This window comes from Herpailurus yagouaroundi, unplaced genomic scaffold, assembly GCF_014898765.1.
Source record: "Herpailurus yagouaroundi ecotype Mexico unplaced genomic scaffold, PumYag 67793, whole genome shotgun sequence".
In the NCBI taxonomy this organism is placed as follows: domain Eukaryota; kingdom Metazoa; phylum Chordata; class Mammalia; order Carnivora; family Felidae; genus Herpailurus; species Herpailurus yagouaroundi.
This window is the reverse complement of record NW_024420586.1, coordinates 2,928,106-2,943,262: the sequence shown is the minus strand read 5'-3', so window position 1 is coordinate 2,943,262 and position 15,157 is coordinate 2,928,106. Positions and strand designations below refer to the sequence as shown.

At 44.1% G+C, this 15,157-nt stretch overlaps 1 long non-coding RNA gene and 1 other non-coding gene across 3 annotated transcripts in view; one reads left to right on the top strand and one right to left on the bottom strand.

Annotated features, from left to right (window-relative positions):
* The window catches only part of LOC121025972 (uncharacterized), a 140,575-nt gene that overhangs the window by 7,805 nt on the left and 117,613 nt on the right, over window positions 1–15,157 (bottom strand). The gene's annotated exons all lie outside the window — the stretch shown is intronic.
* On the top strand, window positions 4,258–4,344 carry LOC121026198 (small nucleolar RNA SNORD35). The gene has a single exon (XR_005788299.1). It is a non-coding gene; the product is annotated as a small nucleolar RNA SNORD35 (small nucleolar RNA).

Below are 15,157 nucleotides of genomic sequence, written 5' to 3'. Positions count from 1 at the left end.
TCTAGTCATGATGTCTTACAGCTTGGAGGGTAGAGGTCATCTGGTCCACCCCCTCATTTTTGTAGATGAGGAAGCTGAGGTTATAGACACCTAAGGAAACTGTGCGAGGACACGCAGGTCAGGGTGTCGACAGTTTCATAAAGCCATAAAAAGTATCAACCAAGATTCTACCTCTCCAGTTGATAACAGTCATAGATATAGCTCCCATGTAATAAATTCAGTCATAGATATAGCTCCCATGTAATAAATTCAGTCTTTCACAGTTTTAAAGTTTGGTGATAATTCGACCCGAGCTAGGCCAAAGTTTACTTCAAACCTATGAAAGAAAATCTTACTAAGTAACTAATGGTCTAAAAAGGTCACAGAACATATAGTTTACCTACGTCTAGTAACAAACTAGTTAAAGGACGTTTGACTTTAACTACACGCAACTATACTTCTGATTTTACAACAAATCGTTAAAATGGGCTTTGTGAAACTTCAGCTTAGAATCATCTTGTCAATTATTTCATCCTCATTATATACTTGCAATTTTAAAAATTGTTTCTTTTACACAATGAGCCTGAGAACTTACATTGATCAAGCCTTATTATCCCTTTATGGACTCAGAGTTAGAAGGGTTTAACCGCAGGGCTTCAAAGCAAATCAGAAACTGTGTGACAAAGCCAACTCTTCCAGAACAACTGCCCTCATTCACCTTGAGTGAATCTTGGACACTCTGGCTTTGACGAATAGAGAGGGCGGAGTGTTAGGGAATTTGTTTTTCCCCACCAGTAATGATGCAGTACTTTTAATGGCAACCCCTATTTATACACATCAAAAAACCGCTTCAGATGAAAACTGACAAGTCACTACCAGGCACTAGGTCTTTCAGACGAAGTCCTTTGCCCTTCCTGCCTGCAACCCCACACCATTATCCCAGGCAGTTTGTGTCACTCAGCTCTCGGCAAAACAGCAAGTGTGAAAGGATTTGGATTAAACTCTGGACCCCTAGCAAGAGATTTAAGAAAAGTCCAATTTTTTCTTCATTGCAAAATTAAACTGATTCCTAGTGCAAAGTTCTTTCCCTCATTGAGGACAGGGAATGTTATCCAATGCTAGGTAGTTGTAAGAGAATCTGGCTTTGGGCTTGATCCCTGCATTGAAAAGACATTTTTCATGTTCCCTGTGATTTTATCTCCCTCTTCCTTCCCTTGTATCTAGGGTTGCCAGGTAAAACATACAGGGTGCCCAGTGGAAGGTGAGTTTCAGATAAACAACACATCTTTACATATATATTAAAGTTTTTTATTTGTTTTGAGAGAGAGAGAAAGAGAGAGAGAACACAAGCAGGGAAGGGGCAGAGAGAGAGGGAGAGAGAGAATCTCAAACAGGTTCCACGCTGTCAGTGAAGAGCCCAATGCCAGGCTCAATTTCACAAACCCTTGAGATCATGAATGGAGCTAAAATCAAGTATCAGACACTGCACTGATTGAGCCACCCAGGTGCCTCACCAACAAATATATTTTGAGTACAAGTATGTCCCGTGCACTATTTGGAGCATATTTCTACTTTAAAAACCTATTTGTTGATTATATGAAATTCAAGTTTCAATGGGTGTCCTGTATTGATCATTTGTCTTTTTGGCTTTTTGTCTTTCTAAATGTGACAACCCTACCTGATTGTCCTCTTCCAACGCTGTTTTGTTCTTTCTCCTAAAATTTTCTTCAATGGGCTTTCTTCCCAATCTCATTTACCTCTTTAAGGACAGTGGTTTTTTTTCTTTACCTTCTGCTCTTGTTTGGTGGTGGTGGGTGGGGGGGGGATTAGTGTTTAGTGATTTTGGATTGAGATGGGTAGTACCAGCCTTCTGTATGAAGGGGCTCAGAGCCACACATCAAGGAAGATTTGAATAGGGCCTGTGTGAAGCCATCTCTTCTGAAGTTCTGCCTTCACCACATACCCCTTGGAGTTAAGCATTGCCTTCTCTAACTGGTGCTTCCAAAACGTCCCTGGGAAACATTAACACAAGTTACTAATAGCTTAGCAGAAGCGGTAGTAATGATTTTTAAATTTGTCTCCGTCTAATTTATAAAGTCTTTCTTGGAAGTATAACATGCATACAGAAGTGGGTCCAGTCATTAAGTGCACAGCTGGGGGCGCCGGTGTGGCTCAGTTGGTTAAGCGTCAGGTCACAATCTCACAGTTCGCGAGTTCGAGCCCCACTGTCAGTGCAGAGTCTGCTTGAGCTTCTCCCTCTCTCTCTGTGCCTCCCCCATTCACAAGCTCTCTGTCTCTCTCAAAATAAATAAATAAACTTAAAAAAAAATGAGTGCACAACTGGATGAATTTTCCCAAAGGGAGTGTACTCAGGTAACCAGCACACAGATCAAGAAATACAACATTAGCAATAGCACTGCTAGGAATTTACCCAAGGGATACAGGAGTGCTGATGCATAGGGGCATTTGTACCCCAATGTTTAGAGCAGGACTTTCAACAATAGCCAAATTATGGAAAGAGCCTAAATGTCCGTCAACTGATGAATGGATAAAGAAGTTGTGGTTTATATACACAGTGGAATACTACGTGGCAATGAGAAAGAATGAAATATGGTCTTTTGTACCAACGTGGATGGAACTTGAGAGTGTTATGCTAAGTGAAATAAGTCAGGCAGAGAAAGACAGATACCATATGTTTTCACTCTTATGTGGATCCTGAGAACTTAACAGAAGACCATGGGGGAGGAGAAGGGGGAAAAATAAAGTTCCAGAGAGGGAAAGAGGCAAACCCTAAGAGACTCTTAAAAACTGAGAATCAACTGAGGGTTGATGGGGGTGGGAGGGAGGGGAAAGTGGGTGATGGGCATTGAGGAGGGCACCTGTTGGGATGAGCACTGGGTGTTGTATGGAAACCAATTTGACAATACATTTCATATAAAAAAAAGAAGTAAACATTGAAAAATGCCATTAAAAAAATAAATACAACATTAGAAGGGAAATCCTGTCACGTGCTACAATATGGAGGAAATTTGAGGACATGATACTATGTGAAATAAACCAGTCACCAAAGGATAAAGACTGCATGATTCCACCCATATAAGGTATCTAGAGTAGTCAAATATATAGAAATAGGAAGTAGAATGGCAATTACCAAGGGCACTGGAGAAATGAGGAGTTATTGTTTAATGGGTACAGAGTTTCAGTTTTACAAGATGAAAAAGTTCTCAAGATCTACTTCAAAACAATGTGAATATACTTAACACTACTTAACTGTATGCTTAGAGACAGCCATGTTGGTAAATTTTACGATATGTATCTTTTACCACAATAAAACAAGAAACACAACATCACCAGCTCCCCCAGAAGCTCTCGAGCTCCTTTCCAGTCATTTCTGCCTGTCCAAGGTAACCACTATCCTCATCTCCGAAGACAGCCCATCTGCTCTAAAAAGATTCTAGAGTTAGTAAGAAAAAAGGTGTACCAGACCCCTTTCCTTCTGACGGGGAGACTCCTTCAAATCAGAAAAGGACCGGCCGAGAGCCTTAGACTCGCTGCGGTGGGAGGTGCTGAGGGAAGAAAAGGGCACCCAAGAGAGAAGACACAAGCGCTGGAAACAAACACCAGCTACTTTGCGTTCTTGCCAAAGGTGAGCCCTGCATGTTCATTACGAGTTTATTCACTGACGACGCATTGTTTTTCATTTTCACTGTGTTGACAACATGATCTGTAGGTTCATATTAGGGTCCCGCTCAAAGTATGCATTTATTTTTTGTTACTGTGTGCACAGCACTAAGTGCTTATTTTCTTACCGGAGTGTTTATTGCCTCTCTACGTAAGGCATGAGACGAAACAGATGTGCTCGCTCCTGCCTGCCTCCGAATTCCTCACGGGCAAATTCTAAACTCAAGGAAATTTAGACTCACTTCATTTTACAACAGTAAAAACTGATCCACTGGCCTTTTTGACTACGTCCTTTTCCAAGAGGTCACCGAATGTTCTGAAGAATGAATGGCAAAACTGTGAACTCTGATCAAGAAAATGGGTAGGGGCGCCTGGGTGGCTCAGTCGGTTAAGCGGCCGACTTCGGCTCGGGTCATGATCTCGCGGTCTGCGAGTTCGCGCCCTGCGTCGGGCTCTGTGCTGACAGCTCAGAGCCTGGAGCCTGTTTCAGATTCTGTGTCTCCCTCTCTCTGACCCTCCCCCGTTCATGCTCTGTCTCTCTCTGTCTCAAAAATAAATAAACGTTAAAAAAAATTAAAAAAAAAATGGGTAAAATTCCGCAGACGATGGCTTTTTCTCATGATGGTCGGCGGATGCCGCTGTGGGCAGTGGCAATAATGCCGATGGCTCAGCTGATGCCAGGAAGAAAAATAAGGAAAATGGGCAAAATTGTTACTTTAGACCACAAATGGTAGTGACTGGGGCAGAGGTGAACAATTTGCTTATAGTCTTGAAGCCAAGGGAATGCGATATCAGATGGTAGGAAGATATGCTGGGACCGTGGAAAAAGAAATGGCATTGCCATATCATGCTAAGGATTAGCCACTTAGATTAGTTATTGGGTCTCAGACCCAATGACTCCTTTAATAACACATACTCAGTAGCCCTCCTGTACTAACCTGAAATGAAACTCACAGGTGATACCACATACCCCTACGCATAATTGTAAAAATCAATCAACATAACGCCCTGATAGAAAGGACAAATAAAAATAAGTAATTTATAATAAAATAACGTGCACCTCAAAATGTAAACTCAGGCACAGTGATACTAGAAGACAAAATAGAGGAGCCGAACGCTTACACTGTCATACCATCACTGTGAGTGACGGTGCAAGACAAAGACTGACACAGGTGTGCCCTAGTGGCAAAATCAGTTACCACCAATGTTGCTAAGACTTCCCAACATGGTGAACAACTTTTGGAGGGTTCGAAGCAAAACTAAATGCAAGCATCCTTGTGCTCTTGGAAACCTGGGTACTTATTTTCATCAACATGACAGCTCAGCAGAATATCTCTGAAGGTCATGGTGCCTGGGTGGCTCAGTCGGTTAAGTGTCTGACTCGATTTCGACTCAGGTCATGATCTCAGCGTCAGGAGATCAACCCCTGCATCAGGTTCCACACTGAATGTGGAGCCTGCTTAAGATTCTCCCTCTCTCTCCCTCTCTCTCTGCCCCTCCCCTGCTGTCATGTGCACTCTCTCTCTTTCTCTCTCTCTTAAAAAAAAAGATTTGAAGGTCATTCAGAACATGGGACAATTTCCAATTCTAGCATCTCTGGCCGGACCCTTTAGATTTCAACAGTGCTCCCCAGTCACTGCAACAACAACAAAAACTACCACCATCTATTTCTAAAATCTATCCCCACCCCAGGACGATACCACCTCCCATTTAGTATCCCTGATTTAGAGTAAAACATTTTATTTGCAGAAGGATTTTTCAATTAATTTGTTTTTATTTTAGAACACGCGTGAGCAGGGGAGAGGGGCAGAGGGACAGTGAGAATCCTAAGCGGGTTCCACACTCAGCGCAGAGCCCGACAGTGGGGGCCGATCCCATGACCCTGGGATCATGACCTGAGCAGAAATCGAAAGTCAGATGCTCAACCGATTGAGCCACCCGGGAGTCCCACTGCAGAACCATTTTTAAAATCTTTAAATATATCACTGATAAAATGATCCATTTCCTTAGCAATTCCCCCAATTGTGATTCACATTTTTTTTTAAATGATGTTGAAATTTACAGTCCCACAAAAAAAAGGAGTTTCCCAAGATCTGAGCCAGTTAGCTCATCAAGGGAGTCAATATATAAAATTACATAGCACTTTTTGGGGGGAACACCTACTTGGTCTTTTAGTCATTAAAATAACAGGTTGACAAAAGGAAAAAAGAGCAAAACCCTGCAGGTTGTCTCATCAAGAAAAGCAATTTAATGAGAAGGTGTCATACAGATGTAGGATAATAATAAATATTATAATTATTGTTTTGTCCCCCTTTTGCAGCTATTCTGTTCAGTTGTGTTTTTCAAAAATACTCAGTAATTATGAAACTTCTTTATTAGCAGCATAAATATAAATAAAAAATCCTGCACGCACTGTCAGTCCCAGTCTAGAGAGCACTGCCCTCAGGGTGGGTTTCACGAGTCTTGGGGCCAGCAGTGTGGCTGGAGCACCTGATTCTAGCTCAGAAAGCTCATTACACTCATCTCTTCCCAACCGTGCATCCAGCAATGTCAAGTTCACGGCCTGAAAGCAGCAGTGACGGAAGTATCAGCACAGAAATTGGCCGGCGCTGCAGATCAGGTCCACCACCACCACCCACACACCCTGAACTCCAGAGAGTTCTGTTAAACATTCACCAGACACCACTGCATGGGGCTTGCTCCCTGGAAAGAAATACTTGTCACAGAAGTACAAAACAAGATTTTGTTACATCCTCTTGGGAGACAACAGTCCATATTGGGCTAACGTTTCATCCAATTCTAGCAAAGTACCAAATGATGGCTCATAAATGACCAAGGAAACAAAGCTAAACAGAAACATCAACTCACTAGTATCCAAATATTTATTCAGTACTAACTATGTGCAAAACAGTCTTCTTAAATTCTTTCTGCAAAAAGGCAAGACAGACATTAAATAAGTACATAATGTGCAATGGACCAATGTATATGCTGCCAATTTAAAGAGATAATTCAACAATGACGCTAATATTTTTTGTCTTTATCAAAGGGAATATTAATATTAAATGTGCATGGTGACAGGTATTAAACAAATATTGTCTTGTTTGATCTTCACAACCACACCGTAAGATAATCACTAGGTTGAGCCACATGAAATTGCCAACAGTGGACCAATTTTGACCTCTACAAATGGTAATTTCCACCTAAATCACTTTCTCTGTTTTACAGACAAGGAAGCCAAGATCCTACCACACCAACTTGCCCAATGTCAAACAGCTAGTAAGTGGCAAACCCAGGGTTCCTTGCAGACCAGAATGGCTCCAAAGCCCCTGTGCGCCCACCACACATGCTTCCCAAACGAAAGAAATGTTAAGCACACGTGACGTGCTGCACACATTGAAAGAAATCTTGGCGTTAAACTGTTTTGACATAACTCATGGTAATAGAAATTAAATCGAGGACATGCGTTTTGCCACATAACTCAACACTGGCTTCCTCGGTTTGTTAATCATAAACGATTAGAAATAATCATACTTGTTGATACGTTTGAGAGACTGAAAAAATATTCTAATAAAGATTGCAACCATTGTTTGACTTGTTCTTAAAAGCTCAAATTAATGTTTATACTTAAGAAATTCGGGGCGCCTGGGTGGCGCAGTCGGTTAAGCGTCCAACTTCAGCCAGGTCACGATCTCGCGGTCCGTGAGTTCGAGCCCCGTGTCGGGCTCTGGGCTGATGGCTCAGAGCCTAGAGCCTGTTTCTGATTCTGTGTCTCCCTCTCTCTCTGCCCCTCCCCCGTTCATGCTCTGTCTCTCTCTGTCCCAAAAAAAATAAATAAACGTTAAAAAAAAATTAAAAAAAAAAGAAATTCCACCAGTGTTCAATTTACACTTGAGAAATTAATGTTTAATTTGTACTTAACAAATGACTTTTTAAAAAATGCTGTGCAAATCATCAAAAGCCTTATATTCAGTGATTCTCAAGCTGCTAAAATGATCAGAACTTCAGAAAAGAATTACAGTCATAAATGTTTGAACCAGAGGGTATGGGCAGGAGTGTCTCAATTTTTAAAAATTGGAACACAGTAAAATCATGACACAAGACACACATGTGTATGGGTATGTATGTATATGTGTGTATATACATATACAATATATATTATAGCAATAATCACGCCTCAGATAAACCTCATTGGCTATGATACTGTCATATATATATATATATATATATATACCACTAGAGCAAAAATTTTTAAAAAAAAATTGTTTGAAAAATTTTTACTCTTGGTATGTGGTATTTTCTCTGATATGTTTTTTTCTTTTCTTTTTTTTTTAGGTAGGCTCCATGTCAAATGTGGGGCTTGAATTCATGACCCTGAGATCAAGAGTCACCAGCTCCACCGACTCGGCCAGCCAGGTGCCTCTCCAATATTTTCTATCCTATCCCATTCCATTTCATTAAAAAATTCTGGCCACAACTTGGTATATCATTCTCACAATTCACTAATGTGTTGTGACCCCCCAGTTTGAAACACATTCTCTTAGAGATCTTTATTTTAGAGACCTCATCTACCTACATCCCCCATTTTATTCCTTTCCTTCTAGGTTACTGTGTTTTTTGCAACTACAGCTTTGAGCCCCCACTGACCAGCTTCTTTCCTCCCCTCCTTGAACAGATGCTTACAAATAACCTGCTACGTGCTATCGACTGGGCTAAGTGTGGCAGATGCAGTGTATTTATATTCACATCCTGGGATCCCAATGTCCATCCAATCATCCTGCGAATTAACAGCAGCTTCCAACCGTGCTTAGTGCTATCAAGGACAGGTTCCGAGAGAGGGGGATCTGGCCTCGTTAGGGAAGACTTCCTGAGAAAATGGTACTTGAGCTAAGATGTAAAGACCCGATCCAGTCTAATCTAATCTAGCCTATTCTGTTCTATTTCATTAAGAAAATGCTTATTTCCATCCCCCAATCTACTCTGAGCAACTACTAACTCTAAGTAGTAACTGTCTCCATTCACTTAGTGTGACATTTTCAAGGATCATCCAAGTTGCTGCACTGCGTGGATATACCGTATTTCACTTATTCACTTGTCAGTTGATGGACGTCCGCATTGTTGCCACTTTTGGCTACTGAGTAATGCTACCGTGAGTTTTTGGGCACAAGTGTTTGTATGGGCATATGCTTTCATTTCTCTTGGGTATATACCTAAGCGTGAAATTGCTGGGTCATATAGTAACTCTAATTTTAACATTTTAAGAAACTGCCAAACTATTTTCTAAAGCAGCTGCACCATTTTACGTTCCCACTAGCAATGTGTGCGGGTTCCAATTTCTCCATATCCTTGCCAACACTTGTTTATTATGTGAATATTCGATTATAGCCATTCTAGTAGGTATGAAGTGGTATCTCATCGTACTTTTGGTTTGCATTTCCTTGATGGCTAATGATGTTGAGCATCTTTGCATGTGCTTATGGACCATGTGCATGTGTCATCTTTGGAGAAATATCTATTCAGATTAGATTCCTTGCCTATTTTTAAGTGGGTTACCTATCTTTTTATCATTGAGTAGTAAGAGTTATTTATACATTTTTCTTAAATATTTATTTTGAGACAGACCATGTGCGAGCAGAGGAGGGGCAGAGAGAGAAGTAGAGAGAGAATCCCAAGCAGGCTCGGCGCTGTCAGCACAAAGCCCGACATGGGGCTCAATCTGACAAACCATGTGATAATGACCTAAGCCGAAATCAAGAGTCAGATGTTTAATTGACTAGGCCACCCAAGGACCCCAGTTATTTATACATTTTTTATACAAGTCTCATCACATAAGTTATTAGCAAATATTTTCTCCCATTCTGTTGCTTGTCTTTTCACTTTAAAAAGATTTTATTTTATTTTATTTTATTTTATTCATGTATTTAGAGAGCATAAGAACGCAAGCAAGGGAGAGGGGCAGAGGAAGAGGAAGAGAGAGAATCTTAAGCAGCCTCCATGACCAGTGTGGAGCCTGACATGGGGCTCGATTCCATGACCCTGGAATCATGACCTGAGCTGAAATTAAGAGTGGGACACCTAACCGACTGAGTCATCCACGTGCCCCTTTAAAGATTTTATTTTTTTTTTTAATTTTTTTTTCAACGTTTATTTATTTTTGGGACAGAGAGAGACAGAGCATGAACAGGGGAGGGGCAGAGAGAGAGGGAGACACAGAATCGGAAACAGGCTCCAGGCTCTGAGCCATCAGCCCAGAGCCCGACACGGGGCTCGAACTCACGGACCGCGAGATCGTGACCTGGCTGAAGTTGGACGCTTAACCGACTGCGCCACCCAGGCGCCCCTAAAGATTTTATTTTTAAGTAGTCTCTCCATCCAACACGGGGCTCGGATTCACAATCCCGAGATCAAGAGTCACATGCTCTACCAACTGAGCCAGCCAGCCGCCCCATGTCTTTTCACTTTCTTGATGGTGTCCTTTGACACACCAAAGCTTTGATTTGATGAAATCAGATAAGACCCTATCTTACACCACATTTCTCTGATCACCTCCGCAACCATCACCTCCATTTTACCTCAGCAATGGACCTTGACATCACCCAAAGCTGTGTGAACTCTGCTTTCTTAAACCCCAGTATTCTTCTCTCAGAGTAAAACCCTTTATCCTTCCAACGGTGCTCCTAGGCAGTGTTGAAAAAGTCACGCAATCTTATGTGTTAGAACCGCTCCTGATTCATGTTCTCCAATAGCTGCTGGGCTCTCGGAGCTGCCCTGCTGTCCTTTCATTTGACCCGCTTTTACTTTCCTCTCCGATTCCCTGAGGTCAACTCTACTCCACTCCCTTTCACTCGTGTCATTCCCACCGTGCTCTTCCTTGAATAAGCCAAGATCACTCCCATCTCCTTGGTGCTTGCTGCTCCTTTGCCTTAAACACTCTTCTACTAGGTCCTTGAGTGGCTGAAAACTTCTTGTCACTTAGGTCTCAGTTTAAATGTCACCTCAGGGCACCCGGGTGGCTCAGTCAGTTGAGTGTCCGACTTCAGCTCAGGTCATGATCTTGCAGTTCGTGAGTTCGAGCCCCGCATCGGGCTCTGTGCTGACAGCTCAGAGCCTGGAGCCTGCTTCGGATTCTGTGTCTCCCTCTCTCTCTGCCCCTCCCCTGCTCACGCTCTGTTCTGTCTCTCAGAAATGAATAAACGTTAAAAAAAATAACAAAAATAAATAAATGTCACCTCTTCAGAGAGGTGTCTCCTATCTGCTCTTTCTACTGCTGCTGCCCTCCTGCCCTCCTCTCATTGCTATCACATACCCCTGATTTATTTTATTTTCTTCATCTGCACTGTCTGGAAAAATCTTACTCATGCTCCTAAAACCCTTCACTAGCTAGAGTCAGAGACTTGTTCCTCTGTGCCCTCATAATACCCTAGGTAGAACTTTCTTATGAACTGCTGTTATTTATGGACGACAGTTCTGCATTCCTCTTCTAGATGCCAAGCTCCTGGCAGACAGATGCTGTGTCTTACTCATCTTTGGCTCCTTCAAGGTGCCCCACACAGAGCAGGGTCTCAGTATATGCAGAGGAGAGGTATAGAAACTCATCTTGGCATGCCGGGGTGGCTCGGTCAGTTAGATGTCTGACTGTTGGTTTTGGCTCAGGTCATGATCTCACGGTTTGGGAGTTCGAGCCCCGGGTCAGGATCTGTGCTGACAGCTCAGAGCCCGGGACCTGCTTCAGATTCTGTGTCTCCCTCTCTCTCTGCCCCTCCCCACACTTGTGCCTCCCCCCCGCAAATAAATAAACATTTAAAAAAAGATGATGTCCGATGTCCAACAAGAGATAATAACATAGAATGTGCTTATGCCACGATGAAAATTAAAACACAAAAGCTGCACATAGAAAGGTAGAAAATAAACTAACATGTGAGGCTGAGTTTCATTATACACAAGAAATATTGATGCCTTTCTTCTACTTCTCTGAATTCTAGTTTTCTGTGTATTTGCATTACTTTTATGCTGAAATGAGCTCTAATATTTTATTTCTAAGAAAGGACTACAGTCCCATTCTTTCTTTACTTCATACAACTTCAAATATTAATTGATTAATATGCTGGAAAAATGGAAGAATGCAGAGTCAGTGATATATACAGCATCTCTCCACAAATTAATGAGAGAAAAAGACACATTGCAGTAGTCCTAAAGTGAGGCTGGAGAACAAAACTAATTTCCTGTAGGCTCTGTACCATCGATATTGTATTTCAGATAGTTCTGTATTAGATCCTTGGAAATAGGGTAAATGATGCTAGCGGAAGTAGCATTTAAATGGGGGGAGGGGCCCCTGGGTGACTCAGGGGGTTAAGCGTCCGACTTCGGCTCAGGTCATGATCTCACAGTTCGTGGGTTCGAGCCCCACATCGGGCTCTGTGCTGACAGCTCAGAGCCTGGAGCCTGCTTCGGATTCTGTGTCTCCCTCTCTCTCTGCCCCTCCCTTGCTTGCTCCGTGTCTCTCGAAAAATGAATAAACATGAAAAAAATATTTTAAATAAAAGAAATAAAATAAACCAGGGGAGACTAGTGGTGCCTGGCTGGCTCAGTCAACAGAGCATGTGACTCTTGATCTCAGGGTTGTAAATGTGAGCCCTATGTTGGGTGCAGAGATTACTTAAAAATTAAAAAAAAAAAATGGAGGAGACTGTAGGTGAAGTCCCATTTATTTTTTTTCAACTTTTTTTTTGTTGTTGTTGTTTATTTTTGGGACAGAGAGAGACAGAGCATGAACGGGCGAGGGGCAGAGAGAGAGGGAGACACAGAATCGGAAACAGGCTCCAGGCTCTGAGCCATCAGCCCAGAGCCCGATGCGGGGCTCGAACTCCCGGACCGCGAGATCGTGACCTGGCTCAAGTCGGACGCTTAACCGACTGCGCCACCCAGACGCCCCGGTGAAGTCCCATTTAAATCAAGGTAGGTATGGTTCACTTTAAGGAAAGAAAAATACATGAAAATTCATAAATTTGGCTTTGTTTTATAAAAGGACTCACAAGAGAATTAGTTTGAGTTCTAAATTCCCCTAATATATTTAAAACATGACGCCACTCACATAATCTATCAGAAAATAAATCTTCCAAGAGAAAGCTCATCTACGATTCAGGTACCAGAACAAGTACGTAATACAACACATCCCAGTCTAGCAAAGAAGTGGCAAAGTTCCTTAAGAATCATGCGGGGACTTTTAAAACTTGGATACGCCTTGTATCAAACAAGTTGGTCGGATGGAGGAGCCACTCCAGCCTGGTGTTAAGTTGGAGAATGAAACAGTTATAGCAGAGTTAAACCTATTTAACAAAGGAGGAGAGCAGATTTTAACGAAACGGATAAAGCTAGGAGGATGTTTCAGTTTGGGGTCCCCCAGACCCGGGCGCTGACAGGAGGATTTCGGTGCCAACGGCTCTCGTGGGAGGTTTCAGGAGAAATCGGTAGGGCAGTGGGGAAGGGAGGCAAGCAGCACAGCCCTGCTGGGGAACCCTGGGTGAACTGAGACACACTTCCGAGTCCCCCTGCCTGAGAAGCGAGGGCGCTGTGTCCAGAGAGAGTCTCAGGCCTGAGCAGCACCGTTGACTGCTGGAAGCTGGGCAGGTGCGCGCGAAAACAGCAAACCCTGGCCGTGGCGAGCGGGGGAGCCAAGGGCTTCTGTGCTTTGGTGCTTTTTACAAAGTGGTGTTAGCGATTCACACTTCCGGTTCAAACTGCGCAAAGCAGACTTTCTACAAACCGTGTTCTTTCATTTTTTTGTGCCCAGAGTGCACGGGGGCTGCCCACATGCTGTTGCCGCCACATCCCCGTGTGCCGGCTCGGCCGCACTCCCTAGAGGGTTTTCCCAGGTGCCAGCAAGCTGAGGGCCTTGGCGCCCAAGCAGCTCATTCCAGTCCGACCTGTTGTCGGCGGTGGATGTGGTTCTAGGCGGAACACACAGCCCGCACTGCTGTTACAGCAGAAAGCCTGGAGTCTTCAAAGCACTGCTCTAAACAACCCGATTCACTTTTATACTTGTTGAACATGTTCCCCAGGCAAGGCACAAAAGACCGAATGCAGTTAGTCACTCTAGAAGGGAAAGTGACGGTTTGCGATCCAAGAGGACTTTGTCTCCCCGTCTTCCTCCTCCCCCTCCTCCCCACACCCTCTTCCCTCCTAAGCAATTTTTAAGGTCCAAAGAATGACCGTAGAGTTCGTAATGTGCAGTTTACAGCATGAAAACACTTGGCAGAGGAAACAACAACAAAGTCAACGCCACCTTGCCCGTTGCGGGCGGTTACGTAATAAAAGGGCAACCTGCTGTCTCAGGCAGAGCTGGAGGAGGGCTGGGAAGAGAGCTCTGCACGTGCGGTGTCTGTGCCTTGGGGTAGGGAGGGGACACCCTTCCAGGTGTCGGAAGCCTTTGACATGGACAGCATCCGGGCCTCTCCTCCCTGAGCCATCACCTGGAACTAGGGCTGCTCCTATGACACCTCAGCGTGGTTTTTCAAAGGCATCCTCCCCTTCCTCCTGGAGCACACAGCCCCGTGCTGGGCCCTCTGCTTGGCAAGTGGGGCGTGGGCTGCATTTCAGTTCCTGCTCAGTGCCCTCCGTCAGGCGTCCGACTGAGTGCAGGGCACGGCCCACACAACGCACATGGGGACCGTCTCCAGGACTGGGAGAAACCTTGCCGGGCCTGGAGTAGGTCACCCCACCCCAGGTCAGTCCTACAGTTTACTCATCTCCCTTCTCTTTAAGTGTTTGCTTCAAGATCCTGAAAGATCATTCTTTCCACTTCAGAGGACAGCTCCTTATTCCTGCCTCAACGTGCTTCCTTTCTAAATTACCTGGAAACCCCTGACCCTCCATTTGTTAACCTACATCATTTGGCCTGCTGTATCAGCATTACCTGCCAAGGCTGTATCACTCTTTCCCCCACAAAGTGGCAGTACTTTGTGGCAGGGTGTCTGGGGAGGTAAAGGAGGCAAACGGTCACATTTGCATAAAGGGGGGTGTGGGGAAATTTGCCTAAGAAGCCCTGGTGCCTTCTGGGGGGAAGGTAACCCAGACCCAGCGCCGAGATTCCTTTCCCCAACCTGTGTTAGAGACCACATGACTTTACGACCTTAATAAAGGGCTACAGGCAGGGGGGCAGGGGAAAGGAGACACAGAGAGGGGGGCTGACTCTGTACCATCTAAAGGGAGAAAGAAAGCAGGATCTGGGTTCAGGATACAGCCACCACCAGACATGCGCTCACTGGGTTCTCCTGCCAGCAAACCACCACCCTCAGGAGGCGGCTGTGTAAACAAACCAGTAAGCTGCCCTTTCAACAGCTGGCCCCAGGGTTGCCAACCTCAGATAGAATCTGGGGACTCAGGAAGCCCCTGTTGGAACCACTGGCTTCAGAGGTACACCAGACCTGTTGAGAGATACACCTGCAACAGAAGCTTCCTACCATGCCTCTTTCCCCACTTGCAGGAGGCCAGAATTCGGCTC